Source organism: Liolophura sinensis, chromosome 1 (assembly GCF_032854445.1).
Source record: "Liolophura sinensis isolate JHLJ2023 chromosome 1, CUHK_Ljap_v2, whole genome shotgun sequence".
In the NCBI taxonomy this organism is placed as follows: Eukaryota; Metazoa; Mollusca; class Polyplacophora; order Chitonida; family Chitonidae; genus Liolophura; species Liolophura sinensis.
This window is the reverse complement of record NC_088295.1, coordinates 81800374-81814802: the sequence shown is the minus strand read 5'-3', so window position 1 is coordinate 81814802 and position 14429 is coordinate 81800374. Positions and strand designations below refer to the sequence as shown.

The window sequence follows — 14429 nt, the reverse complement described above, 5'->3', positions numbered from 1 at the left end:
ATTTAAATAGAGATACCTGTAGTACGTGGGTCATTATACTGTACGAGATTTTGTTTGTCTTAAGTTGTGTAACCTTCCGTTTTGTTTCCACCTGCTGGCACAAGATTTTCACCCATGTGGAAACCTGCTTTCCCCGGGCTCTGCCCTGTTTCCTCCCACCATAATGCAGTATTTAAGTGAAATACTCTTGGGTACCGACGTAAAACACCAATCAAATAAATAAATAAATCAAACAGCTTCCTGAACCGTAATTAAGTGGGTAACTGAAGACTGACCAATAGAGTCAGACGTTTCTTTGATTTGAATTCATTCCGTTTTCTACCACATGCAGATAAGTTTAAAACGTCCGATTTGTTGTTTTAGGGCATGTAATTCATTTTCATGTATTTCAATCAAGCTTTTATTACTTTCCACACTTCGTATTGCAGAGTTGATGTGTTACTTGATTAAGTTAAGACCTGTGACGAAGTTTTGCGTAGTACTTTATTACCGAGGCCTTTCAAATATTGTTCTTTTGGCCAGGATGTGGTCTGAAATATTTGAATCGGAAAAAAATTAAGGTTATATATGGCCAAATATATATATATATATATACATCTCGAGAAAAACGACACAGCATGCACGACGTAATTGTTCATTTCTTTTGGTCACTTATCTCGAGCGCATGATTTATTAAAAAAAAATCGCTTGGAACTTTAAAGTTCTGTTATTATTTTTCCTCCTATTTCAAATTTATTGTTATCTTGACAGTTACGGCTCTGTATATATCTCTCTGAAGTATTTTGTGTATTGGCGAAGAAGAAGGGGGATAACTCTGTAGTACATATTAGTTTTGGCCTTATGATTTTAGTAATGGATGGTGGGGTTGGGTGAGTATGGTTTGGCAGTAAGTAATGTTTTGAGTTCATTTATATATTATTATTAATCTTAGACGTTATGATTCAACATGGGCGATAAAGATACATGTGTCCAGCATGATGTTTGTTGTGACAGGTGTATCCTGTCAGGTCGCAGCATTATATTACCTTCAGCTCACTTTATCATCGTAATCATGGCATCTGCGGGTATAAGTTGATACGATTGTACGTAACTGTAAAAGTATTAAAATGACATACTGTGTAACCTGAGCCACTCTTCTCAGTTCACAAAAGAAAACATTGTGTGAACAGTATAAGTAACCTACATGAATGCAACAGGAATTAAGTCTGTTGTCTGAGAGAGGCTAGAATGCTATTGTATCAGATTATTCTGTTAAATATAACACGCATATTCTGTAAGTTTAACATGAAGGGTCAATTAGACTAACAGGATATTCTGTTGAATATGACACAGTTACAATGTTACTCTAGGAGAATACATTCTAGCATCACTCAGGTAACAGACTTTCTGTTAAAATTAACAGATTAATTTTTTGAATGTATCATTTTAAGGCGCATTGTAAAATCGTGGTTAACAGCGTGAATGATTGCCTATGGGTAAATCTAGGGCTACAAACAAAATGTGTATTATGTTGTCTCAAACTGGATTGGAGATACAGGAATCACATAACTGATGACATAATTTTGGACAGACGTATATACATGTAAATAAGTTATTAAACAAGTATGTTCTTGTATAGTTGCAAGGCAATTAAAGTTTTAGTATATAAATGTCATGTTACTCTTTTTTTATTTACAAAAAATGACTGGGAGCTGGGAGAAATATTTATAGAAAACATGTTATAATACCATACAGGAAGTGAAATGTTATTGTATCAATTTAGCCCCTTCGTCGTTGTCATCAGGTAAATCAGGGCTGAGAGGCAGTGAAATAACACCCTGTTTTTTATGTGATGAACTCCAAAATGACCCTGCCTGGATGAGTGATATAAGGTGTCCTCGCTGGAGATGAGGCATCGCCCTCTTAGCCCATCCCTTGCTTTCTTGCCTTCTATTTCACGCCAGGAGATCCGTATCTCTCGAGATATGCCATTACTGTCATGTTTCCTCTCTTGGCTTTGTCTTATTTACTCCAATGACTCTCTCATGTTTCATCCCATCGCTCTGTCATGTTTCCACCCATGGTTCTGTCATGTTTCCTTCCATGACTCAGCCATATTTCGTGCCCTTACTGTCACGTTTCCTCCCCGCTCTGCCATGTTTTCTCCCATGAATCTGCCATATATATTTCCTCCAATGACTTCCATGTTTCCTCCCATCACTCTGTCATGTTTCCTTCCATGCCTGTCACGTTTTTCCCAGCTCTGTCATGTTTCTTCTCGGCTCTGCCATGTTTCCTCCCGGTTCAGTCAGGCGACCTCCATCCATAAGTTCTGTTGTCAATCACAATATATAGCTACCGCCTGCGCAAAAGAATGAATACATATTGACATTAACAAATAAAACCCCTAAATTAAGCCAAAACTCACAAAAAAAGATACAGTTTGTTCATAGATCACACTCAAATCAATTCAGCGCGTCATAAAAACTGCCGAAGTCATGAATAGTTATGAGATATCCAAGTGGGCGTGCTCGTGATATTGACAGCATGCTTTCTTAAGGAATAGATCTAATTAATGTACAAAGCTGTGTTGTTTGTCCCAACTACGCACTTAAAATAAGACGCGTTACTGAGCACTCGATCGGTAAATTGGATTTCCTAGACCATATACATCTATGTATACAAGGTCGATGTCCTTTATGTACAAGCTTCATCAAATTTTTCTTTAAAAGGATATATGGGTTGTTAATTGCATTCATACGATCAACTATGCTCTCCGGCTACACACGAAGGCCCCGATGTACATTCTAGCGGCAATGAGTAATATGTACCCTAATTAGTGTACGCGGTTGTTGACGTTACACTGGTATTTCAAATCGCTTTCATTAGCTAATCATATATACACATGTATTCAGTATGTGTTTTTAACTTAATTCCATCACCACTCCTACATGAAATGAGCCCTTTAAAACCATAAACATATACGAGATAAATAAATAAAGCACATGGTAAAATTCCTATTTTCTCGGTCAATATATCGTATAATTTAATATGGACCTTGCAGCATTTTGAGTTCCTAGCTTATAAACGGTTTTTCTTGACATTTTTGATAGGCTTAGTGTATAGTGCAAGTCCGCATTAAGATCTCATTCACGTCAGTTGCACTACAGTATATATGGATGTATGCCTGTCGGAATGAAGTCTGCATATACGGCGTGATGAATAAGTGTATAGGCCTAACTCATGGCAGACAAAAACATGGCAGAAACTTTCTGGGTTGGATGGCTGTATGTATGATCCCTCTCAGTGTTAAATTAGAAGAGCTTTCGTCGACTTACGTATATATGTCTTATGAAATGGAGCACAAATACTTTCCGCGTCACTGCTTCAGTATACCACACCAAGACAACCAAAAACAAGACTTATACCAGGCGCCTACAGTGATTTCAGTGGTTTCTCTTAGTCAAGTCAGTAGCGTATGGCTGACCTATTGGGAGAGTATGACGGGCTGCACAAGTGGGTTAAAATCGCGGAAAAACCACACCGTGTTGAAGTAAGGCTACAGCACGTGCTGGTGTACCACCCAGTGTTTTATGGGTAGGCGTACAAATGCACCGAAAGGGCACATCATACATGACTTCCGACCGCTATATAAATATACATGTAGTTTTTAACATTGCACAATATCGAGAAAGTTGCGACATGTCACTGGCATCTACATTCAAGAGACATCTAGATCGTATAATATGTATCTATATCTACCTCATATCTGTATGTATTTCACAACAAAGAAAACTACTGTTTATACTTTGCAAAGACAACTGGTGTAGATGTACAAAAAGTACTGTACAAAATACAAATATACCTGTAAGTTACAAAATTCACTTACCGTCGAGCTGTAACTTTACATCATTTTGCTGTATGTGCATATATATATTCGACGGGCATTTGTACGTTTACAGCACTGGCTGCTAAAAGAAAAACATGAGACGAAGTCCTTTTACATGCAACTAAACAAAGTAACTGGCTCTTTGAGAATACCTGTAGAAAACACATTATAGCTCAACTGCCACCACATTTTACTGTAAAAATACAAATTTGTTATTACAGTGTACATTTCTACACACAAACACACACTAAAAACAGCAGCAAAATGTTTAAAATATAACAATGTTTAAAATATCACACAGTGTAATATATACCATTAGCTGGTCAGTCGATAGGGGCCTACTACATGTATACTTGGGCATATAATAATATAGTATGAGTATATAATAATAATATGACACAAATCAAAACAACACCATCTTTACAATAACATAGGAATGGTTAAAACAGATTGGATTCCTCTTGTAATTTATTGTTTCCTGTTGTTATTTGTTCAAAGGCATTTCCCATGTATGGCATCTATTTACACACTTAATTTATTGATATTCCGTCGTAAACAAACAATAGTCAGTGGATTTTATTTCCCTATTTTATATAATTTATTAGTATAGTTTGCAATCATTGCGGTAATGGAACTGCAACTAGCACAAGAGCACAGATTATCTACGTAAAAGTACATGAAAAACAGTGAATATCTAAGTCATTGATCGGAGGGGAACGCCTGCTTTTACGTCAGTTCAGTTGGACAAGGTGACGGTTTATAGACCTCTGCTCAGTACACATGTTACTTAGTATGTGTACCCACCTTAAATTAACAAAGGTCTTATCAAAATGCAAACAAATCAAGAAAATCGATTAATACTCTTTGGATAGCCTATATATAAGCTGGATATATATATATATATATATATATCCGTGTGCACTATAACCGCTGTTACCTTACTCTCACCACCGTGTACGTAACATACAGTGTGCCTGATGTACAGCATCTCTCCCATGTACACTATAACCGCTGTCCCTTCACTGTCATCATCATGTTCGTACAATAGCCTATGCCTCTTTACTCTCACCTCCGCGTGCACTAACCGCTGTTCCCTTACCCTCATCACCGTGCTCGCAACGTACAGTGCACCAACGGGCCCTTATACTCTGTTCCCTGCTTTTCCCTTACTATCATCACCGTGTTGCTAACGTACCCCTACAGTGTACACAACGTGCCGTTATACACGCTCTCTCCTGCGTACACTAACTCTTTTCGCCTTACTTTCGCCATCGTGTTCGTAAGGTACAGTGTACCCAACGAGCCATTATACTCTCTCTCCCGCTGTTCCCTTATTCTCACCACTGTGTTTGTAACGTGTAGTGTACCCAACGTACAGCCTCTCTCCCGTGTACGTCTCCCAACGTACAGCAATTCTCCCGCGTACACTATAACCGCTGTTCCCATTTTCTCACCACCGTGTTCATAACGTACAGTGCTCAACGTTTCTCCCGCGTACAGCGTACAGCCTCTCTTCCACGTACGTCTCCCAGCGTACACCCTCTCTCCCGCATACGTCTCTCAACGTACACCCTCTCTCCCGCGTACGTCTCCCAAAGTACACCCTCTCTCCCGGGTACTCTATAACCGCTGTTTCCTTACTCTCACCACCGTGTACGTAACGCACAGTGTATCCATGCATCGTGGCCGTGTACTCTCTCCTTCTCGTACACTAACTGCTGTTCTTATACTATTTACTATTACCCCAATGCTTGAAATGTACAGTATACGCGTCCTTACTCTTTTCACCCATGCACACTAACTTTACTCTCAATACACAGTGTTCGTATACCGTGTCCACTGGGTCTTTACTTTACCGCCAGTTTACCTTCACCTCAAACCACTTGCTGTTCCCTTGCTCTGACAACGTAGTAGTAACTTCACGACAACAACCATGCAGGGTTTTACCTACCCATACCCCCATGTAGAGTCATCATGTTTTTATTTTCTTTCTCCTTTTTTTAATCTCACCACCGTGTTCTTATACCTATTCCATCGTATACAGTCTTCTTGTTCCCTTACTCTCACCAACATACAGGCTGGTACAGTATCACGCTTCATCACACTCACTAACGCGTGTACATTCCCTGAACACCATGTTTGCACCGTGCCCATCCTCATCATAGTGTACAGTCACTGCCATTCCCTTACTGTCAGTACCATGTTTGCACCGTGCCATCCTCAACGTCGTGTACAGTCACTGCCATTGCCTTACTGTCAATTCCATGTTTGCACCGTGCCCATCCTCAACGTCATGCACAGCCACTGTCATTCCCTTACTGTCACCACAATGTTTGCACCGTGCCCATGCTCAACGTGGTGTACAGTCAATGCCATTCCCTTATTGTCAACACCATGTTTGCACCGTTCCCATTCTCACCATAGTGTACCGTGACTGTCACCACAATATATGCACGATGTCCATCCTCAACATAGTGTACAGTCACTGCCATTCGCTTACTGTCAACACCATGTTTGCACAATGCCCATCTTCAAAGTCGTGTACAGTCACTGCCAGTCCCTTACAATCAACACAATGTTTGCACCGTGCCCATCCTCAACGTCGTGTACAGTCACTGCCAATCCCTTACTGTCAACACAATGTTTGTACCGTATCCACCACATCGTCATGTACAGTCACTGCCAATCTCTTACTGTCACCACCATGTTTGCACCATACCCATACTCACCGCTGTGTATATTCACTGCCATTCCCTTACTGTCAACACCATGTTTGCACCGTGCCCATCCTCACCGTTGTGCACAGTCACTACCAATCCCTTACTGTCAACACCATGTTTGCACCGTGCCCATCGTCAACATGGTGTACAGTCACTGTCATTCCCTTACTGTCACCACCATGTTTGTACCGTGCCATCCTCACCGTTGTGCACAGTCACTACCAATCCCTTACTGTCAACACCATGTTTGCACCGTGCCCATCCTCACCGTTGTGCACAGTCACTACCAATCCCTTACTGTCAACACCATGTTTGCACCGTGCCCATCCTCAACATAGTGTACAGTCACTGCCATTCCCTTACAGTCAACACCATGTTTGCACCGTTCCCATCCTCACCATAGTGTACCGTGACTGTCACCACAATATATGCACGATGTCCATCCTCAACATAGTGTACAGTCACTGCCATCCGCTTACTGTCACCACCACGTTTGCACTGTGTGTCCACCACACCGCTGTGTACAGTCACTGCCATTCCCTTACTGTCAACGCCATGTTTGCACTGTGCCCACCACATTGTCATGTACAGCCTCTACCATTCGCTTATTGTCAACACCATGTTTGCACAATGCCCATCCTCATCACAGTGTACAGTCACTGTCATTCCCTTACTGTCACCACCATGTTTACACCGTGGCCACCACGCCGTCCTCACTATCACTATGCCGTGTACATGTACTTTCACAGCCGTATTCACACACCATGTTATACCGAATGTCTTTACCATTCCCTTATACTCATTGACCCCACTTCCATTATTATCACCACAGTGCCTTCAGCGCGTCATCGCCATGTACATTTATTGAACATCGTTTTTTCTCACCACCGTGTTTATACCGCGCCCACATCACCATGTACACATACATGTAGTCCCATCATTGCCTTACTCTCACCGACATACTCGTGCAGTAGCCTACCTGCCGCCTCATCACCCTCAACGCCATGTAATGTCCTTAGTTTGAACATTATGTTTACAGCCCCCTCCCACCATAACAGTATACCCACAAACTTGTGTGTCTTTGGCAGTTTTGAATTACTAATAGACAGGAATAAAGCCAAATATCTTGGAATTACCATTCATGTATGCCACGGAATGAGACAGAAGTTATCTGGAAGACAGCAAAGCCATCGGCGAATTTAATTCACTGGCTCTTGGTCATAGCACGCATAGGTTTTGTCAGGACGATGGGCACGGTGCAAACTCAAACTGTTGCTTCGGCTCGATCGGTGTTCCTCTGAGGCAGACATGATGTTTGGAGACATCAAAACAAAAAAAAATCTCAAACTCGGTATATACACAACGTTCTCATATCACTACCGTTCCCTTACTCTGACCTCCGTGTGTAGTCGCTATTGTTCCCTTACTCTCACCACCGTGTGTAATCACTAACGTTCCCTTACTCTCACCACCCTGTGTAATCACTATTGTTGCCTTACTATCACAACCGTATGTAGTCACTAGAGTTCCCTTACTGTCACCATCTTGTGTAATCACTACCGTTTCCTTTCACTTACTCTCACCACTGTGTGTAATCACTACCGTTCCCTTACTTCCACCACCGTGTGTAATAACTCTCGTTCCCTTACTCTCACTACCGTGTGTAATCACTCCCGTTTCCCTACTCTCACCACTGTGTGTAATCACTGCCGTTCCCGTACTCTGACCTCCGTGTGTAGTCGCTAATTTTCCCTTACTCTCACCACCGTCTGTAGTCACTACCGTTCCCTAACCATTGCTTTCACCACGGTGTTCTTACTCTCGCCGCCGTTCCCTTACTGAAGTCAGCCTTTTCTTACACTAGTCACCGTTGGCTTACCCACGTCACCGTTCCTTTACTCTCGTCACCGTGTTCTTACTCTCGCCACCGTATACTTACTCTCGCCACCGTATTCTAACTCTCACCACCGTGTTCTTACTCCCACCACCGTATCCTTGGCGTATTCACAATGTACCCACCTTCAACGCCCTGAAGTTTGTTTTTAAGGGTGTAGGGGCCTCCGTGACTCTGTTGGGTTAGCGCGCTAACGCAGCGTAATGACCCAGGAACCTCTCACCAATGTGGTCACTGTGAGTTCAAGACCAGCTCATGCTGGTGTGGGTTTTCTCCGGGCTCTGCCCGGTTGTCTTCCACCATAATGCTGGCCGCCGTATAAGTCAAATATTCTTGAGTACGGCGTAAAAAACACCAATCAAATAAACAAATAAATTTTAAAGGTGTAGTTTTTATTTTAGCGACGAAATGAATGACGAGTTTAACAAACTGTAAATTTTCTACTGTAAATTTTCTCATGTTACCGTTGATACTTGATACAAAAACATTATTTTTAGCAGAGGTCATTCACACAAATGGTAGATCTGCTTTTTTCCTCCCTTTAGTTTTTATATGTACCGATAGTCGTAGAGAAACCTTGTAGCTACATGTACACGTCTAGGTATCCTATGAAACCTGTGCTCCATTGCTACGAAATGTCATTCTAACCAAGATGGCGTGGTACAAACACAGGTAGTAATGCAGTGTGTACGTATGTACATGATGTCGTGACCACGGTTAGGTGGAGGATGAATCATATGCGTCGTACATACTGATATAGAGCCTCTGTAGAGAGTTATTGCGTGCTTTTTACGAAGGGTATGGCGGTCTTCAATCAATCGAAACGCCTCTAAGACGATGTGAGACATTCATATATATAACCATATTGAAATCTGTTAGCCAAGTAATTATACTTACATGGGTAATAGATGCTGTCACACATTTGTAAATTGTAAAAAAAAACAAACAAAGAAAACAAGAACACCATGAAGGGATCTTTGTCCCCACCCACCCCGTCTGTGTTAACGTCTCTAACTCGAGGAGATATCATTGTGGGTTGGGTTGTAAGATATGGTTGTTAAATTGATTTGTCAATGTTAACTAAGTTTGCTTTCGTGACGCAAGTTATCAACACAACACAAAACTGCTGCATGGAAGTTTACCACCAGCATATCCATCTTCATTATATTACGTCTTCTCATCTAATTACATTGTGACATTGGTTTTACCATGTATACTGAGCAATTAATAAGAACCCTACATGTACAGATGTACTGGGTGACATACCCCCGAAACAGGGTAAGGTGGAGGGTGGGATGAGGGCGGATTAGGGTAGACATTCGTTAGATAACATGACGTACATAAACAACACAAATGACATATGTAATACTACATACATGGTATATAGGTAAGGTACATGTACATTCAGGCATATAATTATGAACTGACAGGAGCCCATGGACATGTCAGCGACAAATCTTGCAAGGAACAAGTGTTATTTATAAGCCCTCCTTGTATTTTCTTTCATTTTGCTTGTTTGCGGAGTCATAAAAATGTCATTTTGAGATAAGTATGTATATGATATCAGACTTTCGCGAGGGATCACCGTTCAGTTTTATAAGGCACGAGTGGGTTACCATCGCTTACAGTAAAGGCGCCATGACTCCTGCTAACTTACCCCTGCTGGTCTGGTTATTTACTTTCTTGTTCGTCCAGGAATCTGTTGCTTCAGGTAACGTAATCACTTGTCATTCACAATTCATTAAAAACTTTGCAACACTGTTGGCCATAAAATGAGTACAAAACAGTCAACCATGACAATTATATAAATTTGTGTAAATTATGCCCCATATATGTATATATATGTAGACAACACTCCGTGTAAGTTTGTGTAAATTATGCCCCATATATGTATATATATATATATGTAGACAACACTCCGTTTTTCTCCGAAAGAGCTGAAAGATTTTAGCAGATTTACAGGGTGTTTACTGACATCTATTTTAAGTGATCGGTCTAGCTACACTCATAGCATAATAATTTTGATCAAGCCCTAACGGTGGCGGGGTCAAGTAATGTACATGTAGTCATTTCGCTAACTTTCATGTTGATAAGGTCTACATACATAATGCAATCATCGATATCAATTAAGGTGATAAGGAAAGGTGCTGAATGCCAACAAAATGCGCGGTATAGATTTACATACCCAAAAAATTGAGAAACTGTGAAACTGTGTCATGGGAGTAGGTTGTTGCCGTTTCTTCCTTTTGACACAGAAATCTGAATAAGTGAGCAAATGTATTTTTATAATGACAATCTTTCCCTTTTAATTGGATATCATCTATGAAACTCGTTATTCAATATTTGGCAAAAGTAACTGTCAACGAATCAGCCAATTTTTAGTTTTGTTGCATAACATTTGTATAACAGAGCAAAACTTACCACAGTTGTGCCCAAGTATAACAGTTGCATACTTGGGCACGACTTTGGCCACGCACTCAGCTTTACAACAATTGTATATCAGAGCACTAAGCTGCCTAACAGTTGCATATCAGAGCACGACTTTGACCACGCACTAAGCTGTATAATAGTTGTGTATCAGAGCACGAATTTGATCACGCACTAAGCTGTATAACAGGTGAATATCAGAGCACGACTTTGATCACGCACTAAGCTGTATAACAGGTGTATATCAGAGCACGACTTTGATCACGCACTAAGCTGTATAACAGGTGTATATCAGGGCGCGACTTTGATCACGCACTAAGGTGTATAATAGTTGTGTATCAGAGCACGACTTTGATCACGCACTAAGGTGTGTATCAGTTGTATATTAGAGCATGACTTTGACCACGCACTAAGCTGTATAACAGGTGTATATCAGAGCACGACTTTGATCACGCACTAAGCTGTGTAATTATTATTATTATAATTAATTAATTTGTTTTTTGATAACAAAAATATCTCCTAATAAAAAGCAAAAAATATATATATAGGAGAAAGCATGCGGTCGTGTAAATACAGCCTTCGAATAGTCCTACGAAGAAAGCTGAACCATCAATGACTATTGCATGCACCTTTTGATTTCATTAACGTTTTTTCAGGCCTGATCTGTTATTCGTGCTCTTACACGAACACTGGTGGAGCGGGCGGGGACGAGTGTTTGGAGGAGCCATGGAATGTAACAACAGCTAATATGGTCAAGTGTACCATGGCAGGAGACGTGTGTATAATTCGCGGAGTGTACCAGAAATGTAAGCACTGAGTTTTCTACATGCTATAGTCTTATTTCTTTTAGACAGTCGCCTATATCCAGTTGTCCGTAAAACTAAACAAAACTAAACTAAGCTCTACTTATTAATAAGTTCACATTATTGCAAGGAAAATGAAGTTAAAACACTTATTCTAATTCATAATGTAAAAGTCCATTAGCTCGGTTTCGACGGAAGAGCCCATTGCCTCCAGTGACGTCATAATTATTAAAAAAAACAGTGGCATGCTGGATATTGGGCGGAGTTCAACATGTTTTGATGGAGGTCGACACCATTTACCAAAAGTGCCATCGATTTTACTGTAACCCCTGTTTCTGACACTGCCATATTTGAAACTGTTTACACGTTTTGGTAAAATATAACCTTAATAAATGAATTTTATTTTATCTGTTATAGTATATGATCTCACGGCAGTATGGTTTTAAAGCTGGGCTTTTGTTATAAGAAATAACGTAGCCTGTTTGCTGAGAGTGTAGAGTAGGCTGTGTTACTACGTGCAGATTGTTCTAACCGTTGGTGCACCTGTTGTAAACCAAATTACTCTTCACACCCATTCCCCAGCATGCCATTGTTTTTTTTTTTTAATAACTATGATGTCAACTGAGCCAATGACTCATTGGCGTCGAAACTGAGCTTATGAAGTTTAACGTTATGAATTAGTAAAAGTGTTCTATTTTGATTTTCTTTGCAAGAATGTGGACTTCCAACATATCCATGTGTAGAGCTTATGTTGTAACGTGTCACTGACTAAAGGCAATGTTGATATGGCTGATCTTGCAGACAGCTGAATGTAGGCGATTCTAGACTATAATACCCTATAAACCAAACAATTCACAATTTAGTTTGAATAAATAAATAAATGTATTGGTTGTATTCTAAACGTGTAAGGTAGGATGATGTGTTCCATTCATTGCATGTGTGTGTTTTTTTTAGTGTTTTGACCTCAAGCAACTGTTTTCGTTCTAGACAACAACCTACTTTCCTTGTAAAGTTACAATGTGCTAGCTGCTGTGATTTCGTGTTCAGAGGCTTATAGTGTATCTATGATTTAGGTTTAAAGGTAAAGAGTGACGTTCTGATTTCAAACAACTGGTTCCTACTTCGTTTGTTGCGCTGTGCAGTATGCAAGCCCGATGTGCAAATTCATGGCACACTAAATTTTCTGTCGGCAAACCAGTCCATGCATTCGCTCATTCTATTGCAGCTATCAAAGGGTACCAGTCGTTTACTCGAGGGTGCGGTACCTATCAGAAATCATGCTCGGAAGACGTTTACTTCATTACCTGCTCCACTCGCTGCGAGATCGACCGATGTAACTGGGATAAACTGTCAATCCCGGGGGTGGGTGGTGGGGGTGGGGGTGCAGGAAATGCTGCAGTAAGGCCATGGGACATATCCAGCCTAGGATTGATAACAGGCCTCATCCTATCACTATACAAACAAGTCTAGCCCTATTCACATGTTGGCTTATGTACTAGGCTTTTGTATTCTTGCTTTACTGAAATACACGTACATGTACCGGCCAGGTCTAACACATTGCAAGGGTGATTATACAACTAAAGATATAATGGAAAATCATCATGTTAGCTTATAACAGTATGCCTGAAAATCACGGTGTAATATATAGTTAACACCAGAAGTCAGGTTGCACAAATGATATATTGTCAGCAAGATTCAGAGCACTCCGGAAAGTGTTGCAACTGTTAGGTATTCGTTGTTCCATGCCAGGTCTATGATGCTTTCATTTTTTACCTATATGACGGGCATACCCAGCTGAAAGAGTTGTCCGCCATGCTCGTATCTGGAGGGTAGCTTAGTGACATAATCAATCAACCTTATTTAGAGGGCATTATTGGTATTAATTTTAGAAATATTTTATCAGGATTAATTAATTAAAACCCCCGTAAATTCAATCAGAGGTGGAGAAATTCGTAATTCTTAAGATCTATGGGTTTTAAAAAATGAGTTACGAAAACTTTGTGATACTGTAGAAGATGAATACCATTTCATTTTGATTTGTTCATTTTTTTAAATTTGTTTTGCGGCAAATGTGCGTTCCTACATAGTTTTAGACCATCCCTAGCAGAGACACACTCGAACGACTCTTAAACAGCCTGTTGCTTTCACCATGTTCCATTTATATTTGTGGACTTAAAAGCGTTTATACACAGAATTATACGGCGTTAAACCCCCAAGCATACATAAATACATACATACATACATACATACATACATACATACATACATACATACATATATACATACATACATGCACAAAAATATACTGCGTTAAATCCCAAGCATACATACATATATACATGCATATATACATACATACATACATACACAGAAATAAAAAAGTAAATAATTGTATATGAACATAGAGGTTGTCTGTTGCTATCGCTTTTTTTTCGCTTTTTTTTCTTTTTTTTTTGGAAATATTGATTAAGTTGGCTTTTTGCAAATATAGATATATATTAAGATTCTTTCATTCAGATTAAAATTGCAATCTTGTCGGCATATGATGTATAAGCTTAAAATATAACAGTCGCTTTGATAACCCAGGAAGGTCTTTGTTGTTAAACTGAACATAAAGTCAACCACTAAAACTGAATTAATTAATAAAGTAGTATTCCAGAAATGTTCTAAAAATATTTTTAAAAATTTTCCGCCGCTTAACAACAAAATAAATAGCA

General features: G+C 40.0%; 2 long non-coding RNA genes across 2 annotated transcripts; one reads left to right on the top strand and one right to left on the bottom strand.

The window, feature by feature from the left end:
* Positions 1 to 1377: 1377 nt before the first annotated feature.
* Positions 1378 to 5355, bottom strand: LOC135461908 (uncharacterized). Its single transcript, XR_010443410.1, has 3 exons — positions 4806 to 5355; positions 3869 to 3950; positions 1378 to 2341 (listed from the first exon to the last, which is right to left on the bottom strand). It is a non-coding gene; the product is annotated as an uncharacterized LOC135461908 (long non-coding RNA).
* A 4550-nt stretch (positions 5356 to 9905) lies between these two features.
* On the top strand, positions 9906 to 13951 carry LOC135461836 (uncharacterized). Its single transcript, XR_010443402.1, has 3 exons — positions 9906 to 10193; positions 11566 to 11715; positions 12938 to 13951. It is a non-coding gene; the product is annotated as an uncharacterized LOC135461836 (long non-coding RNA).
* The last annotated feature ends 478 nt before the right edge of the window (positions 13952 to 14429 follow it).